This window comes from Amblyomma mixtum, chromosome 3 (genome assembly GCF_055824585.1).
Source record: "Amblyomma mixtum isolate Tamu chromosome 3, ASM5582458v1, whole genome shotgun sequence".
Classification (NCBI taxonomy): Eukaryota; Metazoa; Arthropoda; class Arachnida; order Ixodida; family Ixodidae; genus Amblyomma; species Amblyomma mixtum.
In genome coordinates, this window is record NC_143014.1 from 199,501,899 (window position 1) to 199,529,264 (window position 27,366).

The 27,366-nt window shown below is 48.9% G+C and overlaps 1 pseudogene; it reads right to left on the minus strand.

Moving 5' to 3' along the window:
• Window positions 1-3,632: 3,632 nt before the first annotated feature.
• LOC149353265 (endothelin-converting enzyme-like 1) lies at window positions 3,633-22,692 on the minus strand (annotated as a pseudogene).
• Window positions 22,693-27,366: the final 4,674 nt, after the last annotated feature.

The following is a 27,366-nucleotide window of genomic DNA, read 5'->3' on the forward strand; positions in this document are numbered from 1 at the left end:
TGGATGCGGTGCAACGTGCGAGCAATCCCGAGATGCCCCGCAGTCGGCTCATCATGACATGCCTGCATAATTTCTTGCCTAAGATTCTTGGGCACGACAAGAAGATGTACTGTCCTGATGGACGCGAAGTTCTTCTTCAGGAGGACATTATTGTGAACGACGAAGCACGACAGTTGGCGCTTGAACCCTCGGGGAGGCGATGCGGTCTTGCCTTTCAGGTAATCAACTAGGCTTTGCAATTCAGGATCCGAGCGCTGCTGCTCCGCGAAACTGCTGGCGCTTACCGGTCCTAAGAAAGCGTCGTCGTCTTCTTCTTCGCTTGCTGCGTCGACGGGGGCTCGCGACAAGCAGTCTGCGTCGGAATGCTTGCGGCCAGATTTGTAGACTACAGTTATGTCGAATTCTTGAAGACGCAGGCTCCAACGGGCAAGGCGGCCGGAGGGATCTTTCAAATTGGCTAGCCAGCACAGAGCATGGTGATCGCTCACAACCTTGAATGGTCGTCCGTACAGGTAGGGGCGAAATTTCGACGTGGCCCAAATAATGGCGAGACATTCTTTCTCGGTCGTCGAATAGTTGGCTTCGGCTTTCGACAGTGAACGGCTAGCGTACGTGAACGACTAGCGTTTAAAATGGTGTATATCGATCTGTCATAGCTTTGATCCAGAAGCTTCCCGAGGCGTTTTTATCTGAAACCTGGTATTGCCTATCATATTGTCCATTGCATCGCAAATACTACACCTATCATCTTGTGAAGAATCCTTTTCCGCCCTTAACCTTATGCCCCCCCCCCCCCCCTGCCTTGTCCTTCCTTGGAAATGTTCCCCCTTTCCTTCTCCTTCCAGTGCCAGCCTATTTTGTTTGCCTTGTTCTCATTTCCCTGTACCACGCTGACTAATCCTCTTATCTGAGTTTTTCAATTCCACCCAGCGCCAACCCCCCATCGCAGCCCCTTCAAAGCCTTTGTTCATTACACACCCTCGGGATATAAGTCTTTCCACTATTGCAGCTTAACGAATCAAGATTCACCTCCCTCCCCTTCCTGACACGCATCCCCTCTCACACCACTTTCCTTCCCCACCCCCGGGGCCTTCCTCCTCGGAGCGAAGGCCCTATTTAATCCCTGCCAATGATGAACGCTTTGCCCAGACGAAGACAAGTCCCCTTGTCGAAACGTTGGCTCAAGCAACCTGAGGTTTTACCCTCCCTTGTTCATTTTGTGATCGCCAAGGACCATCTACCACACCCTCTCTCTACCATATACGACTTTCGTTTATCACAGGCAGCCTGCTACTCCTCCCCACAACTAAAAAGCACTATAGCTTCGTTGGCGTCTATAAAACAGCGCATTATATATTCTAACATAAGAGACACAGACAAATGGGCGATCCCGCACTTTCGCACTTTCTACAAATATCAGTCCTTGACCCATAACCTTCCTGCTGCGTTCAACAAATATTATTCTGTCCGTGAATACAGTGTTAAGCAGCTGCATTCCTATTTTGCTAATATATGATTTCTACTGTTATTTTTATTCTCTTAGAGATATTCCATATTCAACTGCACATTGATGTTATTACTCTTTGTTGTTGTTTTGCTTTATGTGAGATCCCTTTATGTGTTATGCATCATGTATTCTAAACTCTGTGTGTATGCTATGGAAGCAAAACAGATCAATTTCGTTTGTGAACTATTTGGGTGAATATTTATTATCTATTTTTGGTAAACACACGCTATTGCCATGTATTGTGTCTCCTGGGCCTGGTGAAGCTCGTAGCTTTTAGCTGCCATCTGGAAAAATAAAATATGTATGTATGAATATGAAAGATGGCGCCTGGTAGCTAGTTACGCAGCAGAAATGGTTCGAAGCGATGAATTTCCGTCCATTTTGATAATATCTTTTTGTCAGGTGACTTATGCCTTATAAAAAAGAACACATGCGAGAGTTCGAAAGAGAAAGAAAGTTATTAAGTTGAAAATTAGCGTAGCTACAGAAAGTACTCATGGGCGTTCATAATGCTTGTAGTGGAGCAACTTCGCGAATTGTCAGCCCTGTGCTATTATTCAAAAAGTTTATTTGCGTCTGTGGTCATGGTAGAATAGGCTATGAGAGCTAGCTCGTTTGAATTTGGATATTCTTGTTACTTTGGAAGAGTGTAGCGGCAACCAAACTGCCGGCATCAAAAAGTATTGTCGGATGTAAGTGTTTGAGTTTATTCTCTTAATGCTGATGTAAGAAGATTGATGGAGTTCTACTCGGAGACGTTTTTTACCTGTTCAGCTTAGTACATGTCGTCGGGAATAACAGAGAATTATAAGCCTAGAAGCAGATGGCCTCTGATCAGAAGGTCAGCTATTGCTTCCATCTGTGATGCTTTCAAAGTAGCGATTTGTATCGTTGTCGGAATATGGTGGCTGTGGTTTGAATTCGAGGTTCTAACCTGTGTTCAGAACATTTTTTTTGTCAACTGATTTTAATAAAGAGTTCTCGTTTCAAGACCTCGAAAATATATTAGTAGCAATGAACAATTTAACTCATTATAACCATTTGTACATTTATTAAAACAGCTACAGGCGACTTCTTTTCGGCGTTCTTTCATTCAAACTTCTGCCATATGCATGCATGACGTATAGCCAGGATCCTATCTGTGGGGTATCACTGCAGAAATGAGGCTGCGCTTTTGAGTCACCAAACTTCCCTTATACCACAAGATATTACCAACTTTAATTGCTGCGAAGAAAGTGGTGAATTTGACTTTGTCGATTTCTATATATCCTACGAAAAAGCGCTCTTATATGAGCCTCGGCAAGAAAGCAGTTTACAAATGGTAGATATAAATGGTAAGTATAGCGGCTGTAGCATTCTGCTACGCTGCCTGTCGGGAGACTGCATACAGTCGGATACAGCTCAAGAATTCAGCGGCAAATTCCTGACAAATCGGACCCTCCACTTGCGCTCCGAAGACCGCAGCCGCGCACTCACGAGTTAACCCCAATACGCGGATCATGCATGCTGCACAGTCGGCAGCCACGCAGTTCAGTCACCTGAATTGAAGTGAGGGTACGCGCATGTTCTACGCGCCCGTCAAAAAACCTTACTAGTATACCAGGCAGGTGGATGGCGAGGAAGTGCTATAATAAATATGTTGCCGAGCAAACCTGGTGAGGATGACTTTAGTTAAAGGTGAATAGTTACGCTCAGATTACGGTAAGTCTACACGCTCCTGTTAGAACTCCTTTTGAAAAGCTTTATTGGAATCGAAGCCTAGAAGAGCGCAAACTTTCGATTATTAAAACACGTGAAAATCCAAGCTGCGTTTTAGACGCGGGCAAACCGCTGCAGGCTTCACAAGGAAAGCGCGTTGGAGAGCGAGGAGGTACCGTGGGCAGAATACCCCCGACGACCGCTGACCACTTCACCTGCAGCATTCACACACACATGTGTCGACGGGGCAGTGCACATGTCCACAAGACAATTTATGCTCGTACACCAAACTGCAGAAGAGAAGTTTCCAGGCCTAACGCTCTACAAGTACATATCAAGTAGTAAAAAAAACAACATCGGCGTGACCATTCGTGCAAAGACACCAAAAAGCTGCCCGCAGCGAAAAAAAAAAAGACAGCGTCAACGGCTAACCCTTATAACCGTAACACTGGAAGGCTCCCCTGAACTCCACAAGTGCCCTGGCGACGACGTTGCAACGCTGCTCCGCTTCTCCGTAGAACTCGTCCATGTGGTTTGCGCTTGAGCAGAGGGCATAGCAGGAGGCCACGAAAAAAAGCTTGTCTTTCATGAGGCTTGATTTCGCGGATTGAGTGTCAAAGGTGTGTCGGATTAAGCCAAGCCTTTAAGGCGGCTAGAAGGGCTTCTGTGTCCACGTGATGCAGGGACCACTCCTGCAGGGCATCGTCAGTCTCGATGGCTTCAGTGACGAAGTAGTAACGAGCCACTCGCTGTTGGTCTTTAAGAGGCACGTAGAAGAGTTCCCTAAGAACTTCATCTGCAAGCAGCCTCACTGCACCGCCGTAGTTGACTGCCGGCGGCAGGTCCGGATGGTACAAAGGGAATAAAAAGTACTCTTCGGAGGCTGTTAGTGCACCATGCACGCTCCATTTGTGGCTGAGCACGGACCTGGGCTTCACGATGTTTCTCAGGTCATGCTGTTGCAGCCTCCACTGAACTTTCATCAGTTTCACCCAGCTGTTGAAAAAGGTAATTTCGGGGGTGGGCTATGGCATATGGCAGTACGCTGGCAAGATAGTTTTCGACGTCCGACTTAGAGGTTTCCTTCCTGGCGTTTATGTGGAGCATAGCACCGCTGCGCCGCAGCACGACACCAAGGAGAAGAACGTCTCGGATATCTTGAATCAGAGTGTCGGCTCTTAGATCTTTGGGGAAAAGGCTGAACCAGGCCATGCCTGTTCTGCTTTCAACCTCCACTAGGCAGAGGCGGATGTGCAATGACCAAGTAAGACCAAAGAGTTGCTGTGTGGCGTCAGCGATTTCCCGGTGCGCCATCCAGCCTAGCTCGGTGGCTACGCGAAGCCCCAGGCTGAGGGTCAGTGCTTCCCGCGTGTCGGATTTGAGCCCCAGAAGGTAACCAACAGCACTGAACAGGTTGGGCTTCTCTGCATGTACCTCGATGTTGGCGGAATAGCGGCGAGCCCAAGGGAAGTGCGCGTCGGTGAGGAGGGCCCAGCGGTCGGTGGAGAAACCGTGAGTCACGGCATCACTCAAGTTCATAATCGACAGCCGCAGAATTTTCTGTTCTGGGTCGGCAATGGCAGGTGCCAACGCTTCTAGAGTCAGCATATCCATTTCCTGGATTGTAGAAGCCAATTCGGACGCTTGCAACTTGGAAGCACCGAAAAGAGCCAGTATTTTTTGGACGTACTTTTGGTAGCGGAGTGACGGCTCGATTCCTCTTCGTTGACCGGCGAATGTCCGCATTAACGCTATACAGGCTCCAAACATGGCGCTACTTCCGATCTTCAGTAAAGGGTTTCCTGTCCAGGCTTCATAAGGGGCAAGATTGAGGGTCACCTGGAACCATAGGTGGATGTTCCAATTTCCGGAGAGGTCAAACAAAATATCCAGCAGGTCTTTAATGAATATCGTGGGCCACGGCAGGTGGTGTTCGGCCATGAACGTTTTCAGTTCGTCGAAACCGCTTTTAGAATGCCTCATGCATGACCTGACCAAAGCGGCTACCTTTTCTTGGGCGTTCGGTGCCGACCTTGTTGAGGTGGCGTGCCTTCTGACCACGGTGTAAGAATAATATACTGAGGTGTTGACACTCTCCTCCCGCCGCGTGCGAGCACGCCGCCTGCTCGCGGCCACAATATGTTCGGGGGAGGGAGCGGATGTTGCCATGGCAACCGGTCGCTAACTTAGAGGGCGCTGCGAAAGGCGGGCCCACGCTTGGCGGCTCGGTCCGGCTGGCGCGGCTCTGCGCATGTGTTCCTGCCACATTTATTAGTGTGCGGCTGCACTTCTGTGCTGTTTTAAACGCGTTCTTTTATTTTGCAACAAGAACGTATGTTTTGCTATCGTCGGTAGAGTAGCCCACATCTTGCGAGTGCTGCGCAATGGGAAGAAAGTGCTTCGTGCCCAACTGCAGTTCGGGCTACCGGACTTTTGCGTAGCGTATGCCATTACTCAAAGCTCCTTCCGACAATGTTCGTTCGGAGAAGTGGCACCGTGCGATTCCTAGGGCAGACCGGACTTTAATGCCCACTGACCATGTGTGCGCCAAGCATTTTGCAGAGGACGCGATATTCCGGGCATATTACGCGGAGTTCGATGGAAGAGTGCTACTTGACGCGGAAAAGAGGCCCGTGCTTTCCAGAAATGCAGTTCCTACCTTATTTCTGAACTGTCCCAAGTATCTCACGCGGCAGGAGAGACCTAGAAAGCCACTTCGGAAGCCACCTAGAAAATTCCTTTTATCCGGAATTGTCATTAATATGTTTTAACATGCCACATTTTTTGCTACATTTGCTGTTTAGGTTACATCGAAAACTGCTGTTATCGCGCTGTGACACTGATTATATCTTGAACATTCACCCAGTTACAGCATTTTTTGTTTGCCCTGGGCATATGGTGTCTAATAAAGTTCTGAAATTTTTTTATTGTTTTTAAAATGTGGGAGTACAGAACAGTCCAAACATCTGAGATGGTGATTTCCTCATATTTTTTCACCTCATTGTGAGTTTCGAAAGCGTACTTGTCTGAACGCTGACCCCTGCACACGTGAGTCCTTCAAGAGCCATTTAGCCTCCTGTAGAAAGGAGCTTAATGAAAATTATGCCCGTTCTAACGTGCACTGACAGCGCACAGTACACGAACCTCTAGAATTTAGCCTCCATAGAAATTCGACCGCCGCGGCCGGGATCGAACCCGCGTCTTTCCGGTCAGCAGCCGACCACCTAACCACTGAGCCACCGCGGCGGCCGATAAGAGTGGAGCAAGAAAATTTACGGTGCGGCAATTTTCTACCATTGTGAGCGGAAAATGGTACCAGGACCCCCACTTACATTGTGCTTAGAGCTATGAGTAGATCGAATGAAACAGGAACCGAGCGAGGAAGCGAAATGTGAATGGGCTTAGAGTGCTGTTCGACCGAGTCCATATCTTTAACTGCTTTACACACGATAATTTCATACAAACATAGTTTTCAGACTGGCACACTACTGATTTTAATTTCAAGCAAGGAATTTCCTTACAGTTTTGAATTCAGTTCACGCCACCATAGCGAGAATCGAGCTAGAGCAGCGGAACCTGAAGGCGCCAGCACCGCTCAACTACAGAGGCTAGAAGGTTTTCCTAGTGTCGCGACCGGGCGGGCGCAGCTGAAATAACTTGCTATGCTCAAGGCAGATGGCGCTGCCGCCCGCTGGCGTGCGGGCGGGCGCAAGAAGCCCCTATGGGTAGTGCTCGCTGGTTCAGTCGGTTGATCGTGTGTGGGTTGCTATCACTGCTTTGACAAGGCGTTAAAGTGTTAAAGACGGTGCAAACACTGGCATAGGTTCTCTTCTCATTTAGATTCGACACGGACTAGCTGTAACACCGACAGTGTGCCGCGGCAGGAGCAAATGCAAGCGTACGTCACGTCGGGCCTCACCTACTGCGCCGTAAAGAAGCGTAAAAACGCATTTTGTACATGATACCGAAATGAGAAAAGGAAGCGGCACAAATTGCAGGGTGGAACGTCTTTATTACACAAGGTTCCATGACAACACTGTACTAATGCCTTTTTTTATGCGAAGTGCCCTGTGCGAGGCTACTGACAGCGCCTCATTTTCAGCAACTTTTTCTTTTCTCGCTGCGCGCCGCGCTCTTTGTTTACCGACTTTACAAGGAAATGCATCCTTGTCAAGGCGTAAAACTTGACCACTTCTGTCGTAATTCGACGTTCATGCTCCGCGCAGCCCACACCTTGAAGCTCACGTCCCTGAAGAAAATGCAGAAAGCTGACCATGCTATCTGCGTGTAGCTCATTGCGGCTGAAAAACACCGTAAATGCGTCCTGAAGCTTAGGTAGGAGCTGTTCAATTGGCCTTGATGGATAAACTAAGCCTCCATGGTCAAAATTTCGAGTAAGTGAGGCATTGTTGTTTGATTCGGCTTGCAAAGGCGAAGTGCTGAAACTAAAAGCGACGCAACTAGCGGCTCGGAGCGGGCCCGCCGGATCCGTGCCGGCCGTGCGCCTGTCCCGTCCTTCGGCGCGGCTTCGCTGCGGCCGCCCGAGAACGAAGACGGAGAGGGTGGGGGGTAGTTGCACATTCGGGGCAGGAAATCTTTTAAGGATTTTCTTACAACATACCCAGCTACATAAAAAATTAGTCTGCTGTCATTTTTTTTGTTTACACAGCCCTGATGATCGGTCAGGCTGCTGTGCTCCTCGAGCAGCTCTGCAGCAGAAGCCAAGTTTCCGCCATCCAGTAAATTATCGACAAGTTCAGTTATTCGTTCATTTTTTTTCTTTGGGAACATCAGATGGTTGCAAGAGGGCAGTCACGACTTCTGCAGGTACGCTTGCTCCTTTTGGAGGCTTTGCGAGGCTGTAGAAAGAAAGGTTGTTGATAATTATCAAAAACTGTCCCACAGTTGGATGATCATTGCAACCGAAGCACTGGCGCACAATCCCAAATACATTCTCCATCCTGTCTTGGCTTAGGTTTGCAGTCAACAAGTACTTGCATTGCAGCGACGTGGTCAGGTATTTTACAAGCGACAGTGTGCTTTGCAGCGTTACACGCAGCCCAAGGGCAGTTCCTGCACTTAAAAAGCCGCCACCATACTGTGCAGCATGTTCCTCCCATTCCTTGAGAAAAACAATGAACTCATTCAAAAACTGTGCACTTCTTGAATCAGCACGAAGGCCTTTTGATAGGATTCTAGATGACATTATAAAAATTAGTCTTTCCATTAGTTTTACAAACCGTTCTGTCGGTTCGATGTTTCTGACGTTGTCCCTTTGCAAATGGTCCCGGTAAAAGAAAATACCCTTTAGTACCTCCTGACTGAACAACTGAAATGCAAGGTTTACTCGCATTTTTTCGAATGCGTTTGGATGCACATGCGATTGCGTGATGTGTGGCATCACCTTCAATGTCACAAATCGCCCGCGCGCACTTGCCAAATGGCTGGGCGAACGCCGCGGCTTGCATAGCGCGCCAAAAGCCGCACGCCTGGCAGCTGCAGCGCCACCTACTCTGTGCATCCAAACCGGTTTCACAGGGGCCCCTTGAAACGGCGGCCGTTCACGACACTAGGAAAACCTTCTAGCCTCTCTAGCTCAACTGGTCCCGCTGACATCGGCGCCATCTGTCGGCTTGCAACCGAACTGCAAGGCCCGCCCCGCCGCGGCCGAACATAATCGGGACGCTCGAGCGGGCGCAGTGTCAACACCTCAGTATTCTCGCACCGTGCTTCTGACGAACCGGGGAGCCCAGCTAACGGAATTAAAAGCATGGGTGTACATATCATCTTCGGCGAGATCAACAATGGAGACCATATGGTGGTGCTGCATCCAGCCGTCACAGACAAATTTGTAGAAATTTTCACATGGTCTCTAGACCAGTTGAGGGAAGATTCAATGCCAGCCCTGTACCTCAGGCACGCCGTATTGTCGCAGCCAGGGAAAAGGGGCAGATCCATGTGGTCGGTCTGCAGCCTAGGGGTATTGGCACGGAAAAAATCGCCCTGCTGGACGTGAGTCCTCTGCGTAACTATCAGATAGATGAATGCAGGGACGACGAAGACAAGTGTCGCTGCGAGTAGCACCACCTTAATCCAGAGGCTTGGAATGCAGTTTGCTTGGCGAGCAAACACTTGAAGAGTGCCGGGATCCTGCGCGCGAGGAAAACAAAAAGCGTAAATTTTTACTGGCTCATCAAAGAACCCGCGGTAGAGTAGCAGTGCGGGCGAGGCATTTTATCTGATTTATTTAAAACGCCTCAAATTATGTTCTGCCCTGTCTCAACAGAGCTTAGAACTAATATAATATCCTCTCATTTGATTCACCGAATAAATCAAATAGCGCATAATCAATAGTTCGACGAAAATACGTCTGGTCAGGCAGTGAGTTAAAGAAAAAAGAATACGGTCACTGACCAAGTCACTGACGAAAGAATACGGTCACTGACGTAAGAAATAATAATCACGCGACTAACGCAATTGCACAGTATGTGCAAGAACATGGTCACGCGATTGACTGGCACCACGCCATTGTCGTCGCGAAGGAAAGGAACGTGTCACCTCGGCGGCTGCTGGAATCTCTAATCATCCAGTCGACACCAGCTACCGTGAACCGGATGCAAGGAAATATGCCACCAATCTACGCACGCTCGTTACGTCACGTGTTGCGTATATAAGTCGCGGCGCTTCCTGTCCCGCTCAGTGATCAAGGAACCCGTACGAGGTTCCGAAATGTCTAAAATTTCTTGACTTGGTCAGTGACCGTATCCTTTTTCCTTCAAATAGCGCATGTTGAAGATTATTTAAAACAGCCGAAGAAATTCGGAATTTTTCAAATACTTTCGAAATAATTGGAATGAAGGAGAAATAAGGCAAACTGCAGTTTTCGTCGACTGTTTCAAGCGAAGGATCCACTCCTACGCCTCACAGCGCTCTACCGCCATCTTTCTCGACAGGAGGCATAGTTGAGCGTCACGACATGGTCCATTTGATTCGCGGTTTCATAATGCTCATCAGCCGCCGCGGTGGCTCAGCGGTTATGGTGCTCGGCTGCTGACCCGAAAGACGTGGGTTCGATCCCGGCCGCGGCGGTTGAATTTCTTTGGAGGAGAAATTCTAGAGGCCCGTGTACTGTGCGATGTCAGTACACGTTAAAGAACCCCAGGTGGTCGAAATTTCCGGAGCCCTCCACTACGGCGTCTCTCATAGCCTTAGTCGCTTTGGGACGTTAAACCCCATTAACCAACCAACCATAATGCTCATCAATGGCCTCCTAGATTAGGTGACGCAGCAGGGCTCAGGCAGATTTAGCAAACCCTGTTATCACGCCCTATCTCGAAGGTCATGGCTCGAACGTTGCTCTAGCTCCTCTCATCTACTGAGTTGTGGCGCTGTTATCAGTAGCAAAAGGTAATTTTCCTACATGTTTAACATGGTGGTCAGTTATAGTACTGACTTCGTGCAGTCTACCCCTCAGTGGAGATCAGTTTTGCATCTTTGGGCAGCTATGGCTACTCCACAAGTTATAGAGACGTACCGCAGCTGCCGTTAGCACTTTGATGCTTCGTACGATTATTCTCTTTGTACGATGATTCGTACAAGTAGGGAATATTTGTAATAATATTCGAATCGTATTCGATTAGGTTCTATCACAATTCTAGTCATATCCTGTTCAGTTTTTAGCAATACTATTCTTATTCGATTTGGTTTTGAAAAGTACTATTTCCTACCCCCCCCCCCCCCCCCCCCCCCCCGCACAGTATGATACAACTTTAAAAAAAAGCAGTTGTTGACACTGGGCCACGGTTCGGGTCGCCCTGCATTTCCACAGCAAAGGAAATCAGGTTTTATTTGTTTGACTTTATTAGACAAGTCAGGTATCAGAATTCTAGAGCTTGATAATTATTCACTTGTGATTAGCTTCTCATCTAGGCAACAAGAAAAATTTTGACAACGGACTGCTTGTTTTGTCGAGAAGGAATTCTGTGCGTCGTTCCTGAATGTGGGTGGAGCTTCACTGCAGACTTAAGTTGTATCTGACTATAGTTACCTTATTTAGACCGATTGTGCAAAATTTGAAATACGATAAAGGGGCGAAGAGGAAAATGTGCAGGTTGTAATCCTATTTCCACAAAGCATTTTTTGAACATTTGTCCACAGAAAATGGGGCATAGTGCGATTTTACCATATAGAGAATTTCCCGTTTGGAAAAGGGGAAGGGGAGTGGTCACCCCTCCCAGCCCCCTCCTCTTAATTCCTCCCCTAGCGTTTATCTAAAGGCGGACTCAGCGGGAGTCAAAAAGGATGTACGCATTTGGGATCCTCTCTTCCGTGTTCTGAAAAAGCTGGTGAATTTCGGAAAGTAGTCCAGGAATAAGCGATCTCTGTCCTGGACAGTAAAGTGCTCATTCAAGAAAAACTGAATTCTTATGTGGACAGCGCAAGATTTCCGCACTCCGAGGCGTTTCGATAGCGTCCCTATAGCCGGCAACTTCGTTTCGAATATAAAGCCTACACGACTGCACTCTGCCGATGATACGGTCACTTCGCCTCCCGCAATTTCGTCGACATGGTTCCCTACAAAACAAAGGCTTAAAACGACATCCGTTGCCGGGCGTCACCGAGCATGCTTTCCTTGTTCGGAAATCTCCAGCTCGGACCGTCTTGTAATCCCTACATGGGCGAAGTGACCCGTATTTTATTCGCGGTGAACCGTTCAAAGCACAGCGGAGGAGCTAGAAATAAAAACTCGTAGGCGATCCTCGGTGGATAGTTTGTATGCGCTAGCAGCCAAACGTTCGTTATATTCGAAGTTGACACGCTAAAGTTCGTTATATCCGAGGTGGCATCCTGCCCACCCGGTTGAGGGCAACCTGCTTTCCCCAGGCTGCTGAGGGACGGCGGTCGCCATTTCCGCTTGCACAGACTCGTCTAATGCTCACGCAATAATAGTCTTCAGAGCCCTGGCACGTGCGAAGAAATGCTGCACTACCGAACAGGCGTGCCGGTCGTCGATTCGTCAACTGCGGTCTGTACAGTGTTGGAATGAGGGGGGTTCGGAGTCGTTGCTAGCTGCTGCCGCTGCTGCTGCTCGCTTGACGGAACCGAGGTCAAGCCGACGCCCGCTCCCACCACCACCAGGACAGGAGTGCCGCTGAACGAAGAGGTTGGGTGATGGGAGGAAGATTACAAGTGGGTTTATTTACATTTTTACATCATGGTGATTAGAAGTGAGACTGAAGCGAGACTACTCTGCCGCATTAGTTGTCGAGTTTTATACTGTTCTTGTTCCCTAAAGTCCCTAGGTGTAGGACGCCCACGCCGGAGTGGGAGGGGCCTAGAGCTTTCACTTGTGAGCACAAACACAACAGCGCACTTAGGGTCACGCCCCCGTCACATGTTGAGTCTGAGGGAAAGAAGGTTGCCGTCGAGGTAGAGTCGACTGTGGTAGGTGGTTTTCGGCCAGCCGAAGGTTCCCGCGGGTCACCGACATCTGTTGTTCATCAAATGACACCCGCCGCTCGAGGCCGGAACGCGAGGTCACGAAAAGGCCAGAAAGTGGTCCCTCGTCCTTGGAGATGTTCGAATGATGCCCGCCAGCTCGTCGCGGTGCTTGCCACGCCAAAGAGCCACAGGAAACGAGGCCCTTTGTTCCCCGGCACGGTCACACTAACTGGGGAAGATAACGTCCGTCTCCCCGCGGCGGCGGCGGCGTTCGACACGTGCAGACACTTCGGAAAGGGGGTCTGGTTTTGCTTAAACTTCAGCCCCTTCGTCTTGGTCCTGCACTCCAACCGGGCAAACTCCGTAATTGGAATCAGCTGTCACCTGGGTCCTCTCCGTGCGTGCGGTCCATGGCGGCAGGCCCGAAAGCAATCACTCTCAAGTTGCTCGGAGCCTTACAGTAGAAACAGGTGTGCTAGCTGGTTCCAAACGAGACCCGCTAACGTCGATCTCAACAACAGCCATGAGGTCACAAACGGTATATTAATTATAACGATACAAACTCATATAAGCACTTCAAGAGCTGCCCTATAATGGATAACGCACCCAATTGAGGGAGTCCGTTAAATAGTATCGCAAGGGGAAATTCTGAGCCTAGAAAAAAAATGTACGCACGAACTGAAAACGAGAGACTACAGAAAGATCGCACCTCGAAGCTTCTTTAGCAGCGTAAGGGGCGTTTGAGCATTTTGCCTAAATGTGTAATGCACAATCCGGGCCGATTTTAAATAAAAAAAAAAGATCGATAAGGTTACTATAAGAAATCGCCCTCCAAATGGCGACAAAGAAACGTTGCTGATCCACAACAACTTAACTCCTACTACCGCACGACATCGATGCGAACGTTGCCATCTGTGCGTGCTGGTAACCATTAGGCTGAAACGGCTGCCACCCGCGTGGTGCTGCCACCTATTCCTACACCGGCCTACGAATACACGACCGGTAGCACTAGAGATGTGCTACATTTCGGCTTGACCGCTCCCGAAGCTGATTGCGAATACTACAAAAAATAAAAACTCAGCGCAGTACGTGGAATACATCCAGTAGTACCGCGAGCACTCCAGATGCACACCCTTTGTCAAAAGTAGATCCCTGAAGGGGTTTCCTTCAAAGCCATCTAGTGGGGTTCTTTTAGCAACCGTGGGTTTAGAGAAATAAGTAGACGAATTTACCTCACCTTCAAAATATTCAGAACGCTGGCGATGCATAACAAGCCACACAGCACGGCTCAAAACTAAACTTCTTGGGCTCCATAGCATTGAGAAACGGCATACGTATACAGTACGCGAAGCCTCTGGTGAAATGTTTTCATTTTTTTTATGGCATATAGCATGAAAACCATCGTAGATCGTGTATTCTTTCGACGACGTGAATGCATTTTGCATACTACGGCAGGCCGTGTGAGGGGGAGTTCGTTGCGGGTATTTATTTATTTATTTTTTATTTATTTCCTCAAAGGTCTCGGTTGAGACATTACATGAGGGAGTGGACGGTATCTGGCAAACAATGGTAAAAAATGTTAAGATGAAAGGTTGGCGATGGTCCGCTTGAATTCGAGTGGGTTGATGATAATGGCAACTTCGGTGGGCAGGTCATTCCAGTCTCGCGCAGTACGCTGAAAAAATGACTGCTGAAATGTCCCAGTATGGGCTTGTAGGGGATACACTGTGTTACTGTGGCTGAAACGGGCGATGCGGTGGGCTCTTTTTATGTAGGGGTTATCAAGAGGCAAAGAATGGAAAAATTTATGAAAAAGGTTAAGACGTGCTATCTTACGGCGCGAGGCTAGGGGGGGCAAGTTGATTCGAGCTTTTAGTGCTGAGATGCTTGAGTGGTAGGAATAATTAGATAGAATGAATCGTGTTGCGCGGTTCTGAACCAATTCGAGGGCGTTAGTAAGATTATTGTGGTGCGGATCAAAAATAGCGTTAGCATACTCAAGCTTGGGACGCACAAAGGTTTGAAAAGCAAGCTGTTTAATAGGGGGAGGAGCGAGTGAAAGGTTACGGCGTAAATAACATAGAGCACAATTAGCAGAATTTATTATATGATTAATATGACAGGTCCAAGTTAGGTCACGCGAGATATGCACACCAAGATATTTGAATGATTCGGATGTTCCAATCTGCATGTTGTTAATATTATAATTAGGCGCTACGTAATTACGACGACGGTGAATGGACATTAACACGGTTTTAGAAATATTTAATGACATGAGCCATGTTTTACACCAGTCCTCTATGCGAATAAGGTCAGTTTGTAATGCGAAGGTAGGAAGAAGAAGACGATGATTAGTGGGCCGGCTGTCTGACACCGGTCCGTAATTTTCGGCTTTATTTTCTCACTTCAAAGGTTTTCCAGTTTTTTTGGAGTGTGTCCTCGACGTGCGACGACCTGGGGGTCCCTGGCCGCCGGCAAAAGCACGTCAAGCGACCTCCTCGGCGCTGTGCGCCGTATCAACGCCGACACGGAACATCACCACCAGCTGAACTCCATGCTGCGCTGATGGCAGCAACGGCAGCGGCGGGTCCAGCGGCCCCTGTAGTTGCGGCTACAGACCAGGGCCCGGCAAACAAGAGACTGCGCGACGACCAAGCCAGCAACGAGCCTCTGACCGACCATCCAGAGGACATGGATCAAGCATCATTCACAGTTGTATCGTACAAGAAAAAGAGAGCTACCGGCGTTCCTGTCGTCTTCAGGCCCACCGAGGAAGGAGGAAGCCTATGGAAAGCCAACCCCAACATTGTGGCTTCGGCGGTTGTAGCATCGGCTCAAGAAAAAGTCCTAAGCCATCGCATTCACAAGGATGGGAGCCTGATGGTTACAGTATCGACGCTGCCCGCCGCCAACCGTCTGCTCACGGTAACTAAGCTGGCTGGAGTGGCTGTAGAGGCCCGAGTCCCATACTCTTACATGGCAAGCTATGGCAAAATACAAGATGTACCTGTAACCTACACAGACGAAGACCTGCACGAATATCTTCGCGACCAAGGTGTCCTGTCAGCGAGGAGGCTAACAGCCTACACTCCTGAGGATGGTGGAAAGATCAAAGAGGTACGCCGTCGCGCAGTTATATTGGAATTCGCAAAAGATGCGCCGCTACCAAAACGAGTAACGCTTGGGTTCTGTAGTTACCCTGTAACTGAATACGTCGGAGCAGCAACTCAATGCTATAAATGTCAGAGGCATGGCCACATATCAAGACACTGTAACGGCCCCGTGCGCTGCAAAGTCTGTGCTGGCCCCCACTCGCACAAAGAATGCACTTCGAGAGCGCAACCTAAATGCGCTAACTGCGGTGGCCCACACCCTGCTTCCTATGGAGGGTGTTATAAAAAGAAAGCAGCCACAGTTGCTCGCACGGCAGAGCAAACACAAGGGAAACCCCCTAAGCGCCATGAACCACCACCTAACCCCGACGTGGTTTTCACGCCTACGGCAGCTCTTTCCGAGAAGCAGTCAACACAGCGTGGCAGAGCAGCTGACAAGACCTACGCAGAATGCGGTAAAAAAGAAGCGTGGGAAGTCTGTTGGTTCTTCTCCTTCATCAAAGCTACTGCAACGCACTGCACAAGACCCGACAAACAGCGGCGCTCGCTCTGAGCCTAAGGCGCCACAACATGACAGGAAGATCAGCGGCAGGCAGCAAACCGGAAGCTCTGAACAAGATGTCACATGCCTACTGATTCCGATGCTGTTTGCAGCCATCAAAGCTCTTATCCGTGCAAACCCCTCGTCAGGAGGACTCCCAGAAGTAGAAGCTGTCCTTGCAATGGAGCCGTTGGTGTCGGTCTCCTACGCTCCGCAGGGGCGTAATACCAAACTTCAGTAATCATGGCTTCCACAGCGAGAACTTCAACGCAGCTGACAATCAACAACATCTTTCGTACATGCACCATTTTCCAGTGGAACGCTCGCGGGCTACGCTCTAAACTCTCAGATTTCCGACAGCTCGTGCGAGCGTACCGCTTCGCCTTCATAGTCATCTGTGAATCACGCGTCGAGGAAACTTTCCGAATCCAAGGATACTATTTCCATCATTCACAACGACCAGATAACGTCAGCAGATTGCTTATAGGCTTTCGCAAGGATATCCCGGCCTCGCCGGTTGATGTCCCGCCTCACAGCGACAATGAATACGTGTGCGCTGTCACAGTTATTGCCGGACAACAGTACACTCTGATTGGAGTATATCTTGAGCCAGGCACGCCATTTGATGCTTTGAGACTTGAAAATTTGATATCAAAGACGCCCTCTCCGCATATTATTTGCGGAGACTTCAATGCTCATAATGAAATTTGGGGCAGCTCACATACATGTGCCCGATGTGCCAAGCTTGCAAAACTTCTCTCCAAGCATTCAGTTCAGCCATTAAATGACGGCAGCATCACCTACCTCCGAGGCCCGACGACTACCAGCAGCATCGACGTGACATTTGTCACAAGTTCATTCGCCCACAACTTTGGCTGGTGCACTGATTTGGAGACACGCGGAAGCGACCATTACCCAATCCTCATATCGGCTTTCCATGCGCTGAGGAACCCAAAGAAATTCCTTATAAAATCTACAGACTGGGACGCATACAAGGACGCTGTAAGCAAAGGAGTTACTGCGGCAACTCGAAATGAGGAATTAGCATCGACAATGGCGTATTGCCTGAGAGCGAGTACACAAACTACAGCTAAAAATGATAACCTACCTTCAAATGATGACACATTCCAAAGGCTTTGCGCTATACGCAGGCGAGCTGAAAGGAAAGCTCTGCGCACAAAAAGCCTCGATGACCTACGTGCATGCCGACGGGCACAACGTCACATTCGACGCTACATGGATAAACTGAGTCGGCAAAAGTGGCGTGACTTTTGTTCTACGCTGGATGTGCGCCAACCAGTAACCAACATTTGGCGGATAGTTAGAGGTATGCGCACGACACTTCAACAACTCCACCCCTTCGCTGCACTCTCCCTTCACGAACAAAAATCTATAAAAGAAGTCTCAGAAGAATACTGCAGGCTACTGTCGACAGGGTCAGGGCATTCGACACTCTCCGCAGATGGTCAAACAGGCATCCCAAAGGCGGCAGTGCCAGCGTTAGACCTGCCTTTCACAATGGAAGAACTATCCACAGCTATCGCGGAGACAAACAGACACACGTCTCCGGGACATGATGATGTGACCTATGACGCTATTGCTAAGCTACCCCACACCTCCCGTCTTCGACTCCTGGAGTATTACAATTCTTCCTGGATGGCTGGTGAGGTCCCCACGGAATGGAAGCTGGCAAAAATTGTGCCCGTTTTGAAGCCCTGTAAGCAGCCAACAAGCTACGCATCATTCCGGCCCATTGCCCTACTGAGCTGCGTAGGTAAGCTCATGGAGCGCATGATCTCCAAGCGCATAATTTGGTTCCTAGAAAGCCGAAATGAGTTCCCCCAAGAAATGAACGGGTTCCGTCAAAACAGGTCGGCGACTGACAATATCATCGCCCTCGTCTCATCACTTGAGGAGTACCTTCATGCTGGGTACATCCGACAGCCGTTTTCCTAGACATCAAGGCCGCCTTTGACTCTGTCTTTCACCATGCAATTCTCGCAGCCTTTGGCAGTCTTGGCCTTGGAGGAAGGCTATACAAGTGGATTGGGCATTATTTAAAAGAACGGCAAATTTTTATGACCACTCCAGACGGTCCAACACGCTTTCACGCAGTGGAGAGGGGCGTACCACAGGGAGCGGTGCTCAGCCCTCTCTTGTTCAATATTGTCCTTATTCACATAACAAGAAACCTTCCGCGTGGGGTCCGCATAACAATTTATGCTGATGATATCTGCATCTAGACCGCATCACGTTCGCGCTATATTACCTAGCAACGTCTTCAGAGAGCGCTATTGCACGTTTCGATGTACCTGGCTTCCAGAGGTCTTCGTCTATCGCCAGAAAAGAGTGTTGCAATGGCGTTTACAAGAAAAACGATGACCCGATATCCGCTGCTCCTAGGTGGACGATCGCTGCCATATGTACGATCTCAGCGATTCCTGGGTGTTGTAATCGACTACAATCTGTCATGGTCACCTCAGATCAAAAAACTCCGCCAGAAGATTACTGCAGCATCGCAAGTGTTCAGGTTCATGGCGGGAACAAGGTGGGGTAGCAACTGCCGATCAATGCTTCTGCTTGAAAAAGCCTACGTTGAAGAAACCTTGCGCTACTGTCTACCAGCGCTTCAAAGATTATCTACATCAAGCAATAAGACTCTCAATGCCGCACGGAACAACTGCCTGCGAATATGTCTTGGCCTCCCAAAAGGTTCCTCTGCGTCAGGAACAGTAGCGGAGGCAGGATGTCTCCCACTAGAGGTGATTGCCGCCCAGGAAATTATGCGTACCCATCTCCGCCATGTCCTGCAAGGGAAGAAGCACTTCCTACACCGCGTCCATCTAACTCACAGCAACTCTAGCTTTGGCCAGGCAGTACAGCTCCTGCCCCTTCCTACTATTAATCAGCCACAGAAGCTACTACCTCTGGCCTTTCCTCCATGGACACTCTCTCCTCTAAAGGTGAAGAAGTCTGTTCCAGGTGTGAATGCAAAGAGCCGCATGCCACAGGCAGCGCTTCTGCAAACTACTCTCGCCTACTTAACGGAGGAATATACGCAGCACATCCATATCTTCACCGATGATTCAACTACTAAAGAAACCTCTTCTTGTGGCCTTTATGTGCCCTCAACAGACCATGCCCTTTCTTACCGGCTGCAGCGGAGGACATCCCCTACGACAGCTGAGCTTCACGGCATTAAGGAAGCTGTTTCTTACATCCTGCGCCGAACCGCCGGCCGTTGGGTTATCTTCACCGATTCAAAAGCAACTCTGCAGATCCTGGCCAACCTGCTGAAGAAAACGAATCACCAGCCAGTTTCCCTCGACATCGGGTATATACATCATTTAGCTATTGCCGCAGGCCACTGCATAACATTTCAGTGGGTACCTGCTCACTGTGGCATTCTGGCTAATGAAAAAGCAGATGAAGCGGCCCGTAAGGGCCATCAACATCGGAGATACATTCGAACTTTTTTCACGAAATCGGATGCGTCCCAAATGGCTAAAAGTTTTGCTTACGAAGAAACGTATCGGCTTTGGAGTTTGCCGACACATCAGTACTAATTTCTTCACTCAATCGACCCACATCTTAGATCAAGACTCTCACCCAGAATTCCTCGACAACTGGAAACACTTTATCACCGACTTCGTCTGAATTCTGCATATACAAACCGCTTGCGATACCGTTTTGGACAAACGAACAGTCCGCATTGTGACAATTGTGCCTCGATAGAAACTGTAGAACATATCCTACTTGTGTGCCCTGCGTATGCTAACGAGCGTGCGTACTATGAACATTGCATGCAGAAGCTATGCCCAGTGCCCCTAACAATGGACAAAGTTTTAGGTCCCTTAGCCTGCTTCAGGCAACAGAGACTTGCAATGAAATTTCTTTTTACATATTTAAAAGACATTGGACATCTAGATAAGCTCTAAATTCACTTGCACGTTACCTTCATGCATTCTTCATGCAGTGAACTTCGTCAGCCCATTTGTCGGACTATGCGCTCCATCATTCCATAGGTTACATCAATACTCGCCATTGCATCCTTAGTACCCATTTCATGGCCGCATTTTATCTTCGTTTTTTTTTCTTTTACCTCTTCCACGCGGCTCTCCTTCTGTCTTTTTCTCCCAAATTCCCCTTCCTACGCAGAGTAGCATGCCAGCGATTTTTAAACGCCGGCTAAATTCTCTGCATTTCATTAAAGAGTCTCTCTCTCTGTAATGCGAAATGGTCGGTGGAGTTAGTAATTCCTCGGTAAACGACACAGTCATCGGCAAAGAGTCGGATATGAGAAGAAATGTTACACGGTAGGTCATTAATATATATCAAGAAAAGAAGGGGCCCGAGTACCGTTCCTTGCGGTACCCCTGAGAGCACAGGTGTTAAGGATGAAGAGTGTGAATTGGCATATACGAACTGCTGACGGTTAGATAAAAACCCTCGAATCCAGTTCAGAACACATGGATGAATATTAAGGCGCGATAACTTTATTAAGAGACGACCATGGGGGACCTTATCGAACGCTTTTTCGAAGTCTAAAAACACTGCATCAGTCGGGATATTACGATCAAGGTTTAAATGTAAGTCGTGCAGGAAGAGTGCCAGTTGGGTGTCACAGGAATGATTCTTGCGAAAACCATGCTGGCTTGAGTGAAAAAAATGAACGGACGATAGGAAGTTAGCAATATGAGAGTATAAAACATGCTCCATTATTTTGCAAGAAACGCTTGTTATGGAAATCGGGCGGTAGTTACTCGGCGATGATCTGCTTCCTTTCTTGAAGACTGGGATGACCTTGCCCACCTGCCAGTCACGTGGAATCGAACCGGTGTTCAGGGATTCCTGGAATCTGAGCGATAAGAACAGGCTACACGTATGTTTAGTATTTTTCAGCACTTTGGCGTTCGAGCCTTTCCAAATTCGATGAGGCGTTTCTGGGCAAGGCGCGCGCTGGGAGCGAGATCTTGAGCAACCGCATATCCTGTGTCTTTGAATTTCCGAGCGGAAGACAGGACTTGCTCTTTGTCTTTAAAGTGAGCAAATCTCACAATTATAGGCCTGCACCTACCAGTTTGGAAAGTCCCAATGCGACGTGCACGCTCAATGTCGCGTGGCTCTAACTGGATGTCTAAATACTGATTAATATGTGCAATGATTATATTCTCAGAATCTGACCATGTTTCTTTATCTTTATCTTCAAGGCTATAGAAAACAAGGTTGTTTCGTCTGGACCGATTTTCTGCATCATTTACCCGGGCAGACAGAGCATTTATCTGCGCCGTGTTCTCAGTGCTGATTCCATGCAGTCATTTCAATTCAGTCTGCATGTCATCAGTACCAACACATGCTGTCTCAATTTTATCTAGTCGCGCCTTAATCTCGCAAAATGTTTTATCATGATCAACTAGTTCCATTTCAATCGACTTTAGCTTCTTTAGCATTGCTGTCTGCCCAGCTTGAATTTCTTTCAAAGCATCAAGAACCTCTTTGTTAGGGCCGGGGTTAGATTCTATATCACCAGCTACCATAAGAAGTTTTAACAACATATGCGCACAGCCATACATAATGGACCGGAAACGCCGTGGGCTCGGCAGCACCAAGAGTGCACGGTAGCTACTTGGCTTAGTGTAAAGGCAATAAGGTTTCATTACCTGCACCAAGAAGCGTAGAACGTTAGCACGGGCCATCACTGGCGTGCTGCCGAGCCCACTGAAGGGCGCGCCGCTCCGAGCTGCCTTTTTAGCACAATTCCACGCATGCGCAGGATGTACAGGGGCGGTTCCGGCGTTCAGGCGGCTCAGGGAAAGCCATGACGCTTGAAGATATGGTCCGTGGCCGTGTAGAAATTGAAATGTAGGCTTGCTTGCATTACATGCGTGCGGCATCGGCAGTGCATAAAGCGAAGTTTTCTCGATCCTAGTAACGCCCATAGCTCGCTTGTTACTTCCAGTGCGCTCGTAATGCGTCTTAAGCCGGCCTCTGTCCGTATGAGCCCAGACAACGTAGCCTACACAAGCAGCAATTGCTCAACCTAGACTTATCGACAGAAGCCACGGCCTGCTCCATACCTCTTCTCCCGTTCGAAGCCCTCGCTGGTCACGCGCCGCGGATGAAGACGCTCCGGCGGTGACGGGGACGTCACCCTGGATTGTGTTCCGGGCCACAGACCGCCAAGACTTCCATCGAAGACGAATTAGCTCACGGAGGCTGTGACGAGGGGGCAGGGGATACCTCTGCGACATCGTTATGCCCGGACCACCACAGAAGGCCTCGAAGTCGGAGTCCGCAGAAGCGGTCGTGGGTCCACTGTTTGCAGCGTTCAGCACCTCGTCGCCTAGCGCGACGCTGCAGAATCCAATCGGTTCGGCGGTGCGCATGGGCATGGCTCTCGCTGTCTTGCACGTACTTGAGTGTGCTGGCTCACAGGAAGTGCCTCTCAGGCCTCTGCTGCTCTTGCCGTCACTGGGTCAGTTGCCCGCACCCCTGCTGCTGCCGCTGCTGCTTTGTACGCCAGGAACGGGACGCAGCGAGTGGCGCCTGCGCTCTCGCGATCACCTTGTTTTCTCCGGAGTGAATGAAAAATACTCCTGGCGACAAATTCAGCAGTCACAGTGACCTTGAAATCACAAGGTTTAAAAATGATGCCCTTTGTAAGCACAAATCCACTGAAAAGAATTCACTGAAATGAAATCGAAACTGAAACCAATAATACAAAACCCCTTTTCAAAAATTTTACAAATTTAGCCTTGCTGGCAAGGGCCAGAAGAATCAGTGCAAGTACCAGATCGAAGAGAATGGAGTTATAACAAAAAGGGGAGAAGGACCGAGGGCGGTGCAAAATAATTCGTTTATAAAGGCCGGGGAACCAAAAGCATTTTCTTACAGATACGCAAATGACTGGAGGAAAACACTAATTCCTAGAAAATAACTCACAGCGCTTTACCGTTCCCTTGCTCCAGACAGCTTCTAAAGTTTGAGCTTTTATGCTGAATATAATGCGAACACAAGCATCCGCGTGTGACAAACTCACGTTTCAGCAATAACAAGCGTCGAGTTCGTGCCAGTCTATGTCTACAGCTAAAAGACGTCACGATGTTTCGACCGGATTGTAAGTGCAGGAAGATTTTACTCGGATCCAGTGCTTGGAAACATTGAGCAATGTGTTAGGACCGTCTCTCTGGAATGTCGGCTGGTCTTTACTGCGCGCCACGAAACGGAGGTGGACTGCGTGTACGATAAACAACAGTTGTCGGAGCTGAGGGGAATATTCGACACACCTTAACACATACATGTAGAATGGATGAAATTTTCTTGGCTCCCGGATATCAAATTGATTATTCCTGCTTCACATGAGGGCCTGAACAGGAATGTTGGGTATTCGCAAAGTAATTCCTGAAATAATTTTTACTTCATTTTGCGCCTTCTCAAAACATACATTGCTTGATTCATTCGTAAATGGTAGCGGAGAGCTTCGGAAATCTCGACCACCTGGGTTCTTTGACCTGGTTCTTTGACGTGCGCTGACATCGCACAGTACACGGGCCTTTAGCATTTTGACTTCATTGAAATGCGACCGCCGCGGCCGGGATCGATCCCGCGTCTTTCGGGTCAGCAGCCGAGCGCCATAACCACTGAGCACCCACGGCGGCCATTCGGAAATGATCAGAACCAACGCTCCAGAAGTGGCGTTCACGCAAGCTATAGTATTCTTACAATAAGTGCCTAAAATTACATGCCGAGTGCTGCGGTGAACACGTTAACAAATGCCTAAATTGGGCTGCTCGGAAAAGAAAGTTTATTCAGGAGCAAACTGCCACTCGCGGCGTATGTCAATAATTATGAGAATTGCGTTAGTTAATTACCTAATGATCTAAATTTACTAATGAACTTACCTTTCTATTAGCACAGCGTTGTGGTTAAGGTCAGCTGTGAGTAGCCGCGGAGAAAATGATGTCGTACAAGTTCTTAAAAAGAAGAAAAAGTCGCTCTCTAAACCATACAGAGCGAGGAAATCTGGTGCTTTTTTCCGCACAAAGCCGAAACATAATGCATGGGGTGTGCAGGAAGTTCGCTCCAAACGCAACGTCCACTACAACCTAAACATGAATAAGCCTAGTGGCTGTGTGAACAAATGCTTCGGTACCACCCGCCGCGGTGACTCAGTAGGCGTTCGTTACGGCGGTCGCTAATCTCGCGGCCACGGCGGTCGCATTTCGGTGCAGGCGAAATGCAACGACACCCGTGTCAGCGCACGTTAAAGAATCCCAGATGGTCAAAATTAATCCGGAACCCCCTACTATGGCGTCCCTCATAGTCAACGTGCAGCCTCGGGACCTTAAGCCCCACATAATCATGCTTCGGGACTGAAAAATCTATTTGGTGAAGAACGCTGCATAGAAAGGGCTGCTCTAACTGCGCCTATGCGGAGAGAGAAAGAAAGCCGCGGGGCCGCGAGGTGAGGAGCTTCAAGGAAAGGTGCTTTTACGACGGGTTCAGTTTGAGAGTAGTTTATCAACAACGGTTAACACGGGAGCAGCAAAGACAAGGAAGGAGGAGGAGGGTAGTAAAGGTAGCATGCCCTTCAGCACCTCAGCCCTGGGTCTGAGTAAATGCAGCTTTCCAAGACACGAGTGCGCACATTTTGCTCCTTCCGGGCCGCAAACTTCAATGGTTGCAACCTCCTTTCGCCTCCGATACACTTTGCCCTGTCCTGCCCGCCTTGACCACCGGCTGGACGGCATGATTACTGGCACAAGCCTTTAACCCCGACTAATCGCGCCTCATAGACCTCACGCGCGCAGGAGCAACTAACCGGTGCGCCGCTGATCACTCCAACCTTTCCACACTGAGCATCGACACCAAAAGGTCTCCCGGCCTATTTTCTCGGTGATGGGGCGCTGACAGACTTCATTTTTTCCGGCTGCACTCTTATCCCTACGCACCTCCACTCTCTCCCCATTCTCCCCTCCACATTTCCTGACTTGTTTGTCGCCACCGGTGACCAGCATGCACGCTCTAGTGCAGCTAGACCAGCCACCGGAACATGAATCTTTACTTCCTGCGCCTAACTAGAAGTTTCTGGGTGAAACAGCGGCAAGATTCTAAGAAAGCCGTAGTACAGTTTTCCTTTTTAGATATATGGATGGGTTCATGTAGATGATAATACGTAATTAATTCTGCTGTAATTAAAATTTAAGGCTTCTATATGATGTCTGATGAAGCACACAAATATACCTATATATGCACGTAAGGCAGGCAGATCTGGTGTTGTCGAAGGTGTCTGACGCCTTAACGTCTAGAGCCGAGTCTTAGAACATTTCAGAAGGCGGAGGGATAGATGCTGATGCGAAATGACCACCAACACAGCCGCCACCACGCTTGCATTTTTCGCTTTGTGCATGTTGCTGCTGTGAACGACGTATAGGCAGAGACAGTCATGCCTGTCCTTGAATGCCATGTTTACTCCCCGACAGTCAGCAGCCATGTGGCTGCATTGCTCCATAAGACCATGACTGAGTTCTCGGCCTACGCAAGGCGGTGGAGAACAGAGGCAGAAAGACCACAGAGTTGCGCAGGACTGTGAGGCAGCAAGTGACCCCGATCAGCACGACGCTTCTGAAGTATGCTCTGATCATGAGTAAAGCTAGACCGCTGCAAGCTGCCTGTTCCACATTACTGGAACAGCTCTACCGCTGACGAGATGAATGGGCCCTTCGGCGATCAACGAGAGGGCGCGATCTCTCTCCAGCTTGTCAACACCGTTCGCTCGCTGGCTCACGGGGCTGCGCGGCGCGGGCAAATACGTAGCTCCGTCCGTTGTATATGCAATGCCCGGAAGTGGCAAATCGATGTTTGATCATTCGTCGCTCTTAGAGCCCCGCGCACATCCCCTGCGGCGCCAAGACAACGAGGTTGTATAAGAAAATCACGCTTCCGTGTAAACACAGAGAGAAAGCGTGTTTAACATCCGTGTTGGCAGCTGATAGAAGCTGGTACACTGAAGGAAAGATCGATAGCTACGTTCAGATGCATGCCGAGGGCACACAGCCCGCCTTAAACCATTCAGGCGGTGTTAATCTGTATTTTCGAGCTTTCTTGGAGGCAGGTGTGGCAACAGTACGCTAAGTGGCCACAAAAGCGATCCATGCACTATGTAGGAGAGGCCCATGAGATCGAAACCGCGAGACCCGGTGTACCGAACTTACAACATAACGCAGCTCTGAAATATCTGCTGGTCTGGGATACCGTCCAAGGAGTGCCATACTAAAAGAAGTACGAGCCGGCGCCATTAGCGAGTAGACTGAGTTTTACGGCAGTCCAGATAATTTATAATTGCGTGTTCGAAGCGTCGCGTAAGGTGTCCAATTTGTTCAGCACGTTCTTCGTCACGTGCCCTATTTACTCCCAACGTCAAGCACAAGTCCCAATGCTAAAGTGTCAATGACGTGGTAATTATTTGCCTGACTACGCAGTTGACAGTGATGAAGACGATGTGACGAACAAATCGCGCGTGTTCCTTTCAAATGCACCGCTCTTTCAAACCGCCTAGTGGGTTCGAAATGTTTTTCCAGAAAAACTGCTTGTGGCACCCAGAAGGCTAGGACGTTCTTGATATTTTTCTCCGCTCATGCAAACAGCTAGCTGGGAAAAAAAAAAGGGGGGGGGGGGGGGGTCAGTGTATTTGACTTTTGTATAGAGACGGAGACGTAGAACGACCACTTGGCTCACCTCGACGTGTTTTTTTCATGGGCGGTGCCAAACCACGGTGTAAAAATATTCTTACACCGTGCGCCAAACAGACCAAAGTAGTGACTCCATTTCTCTCAAGGTACACGACACGATCCCTCGGAAAGCTTTTCACCGTGCCTGCTATCTGACCGCAATGTGCACTTTCTGCCACAAGGGCAGGTTAATCTAGTGTCACTACGATCCTTTACGTGATAGGCCTTCGTGCAGGCCCTATTTTAATAAATAATTACGCACAAACTGTTTACGTGAACGAACACTGGCCACAGTGGAGGTGGCTCTTGGACTGAAAGGTGCAGCTGACCTTGATA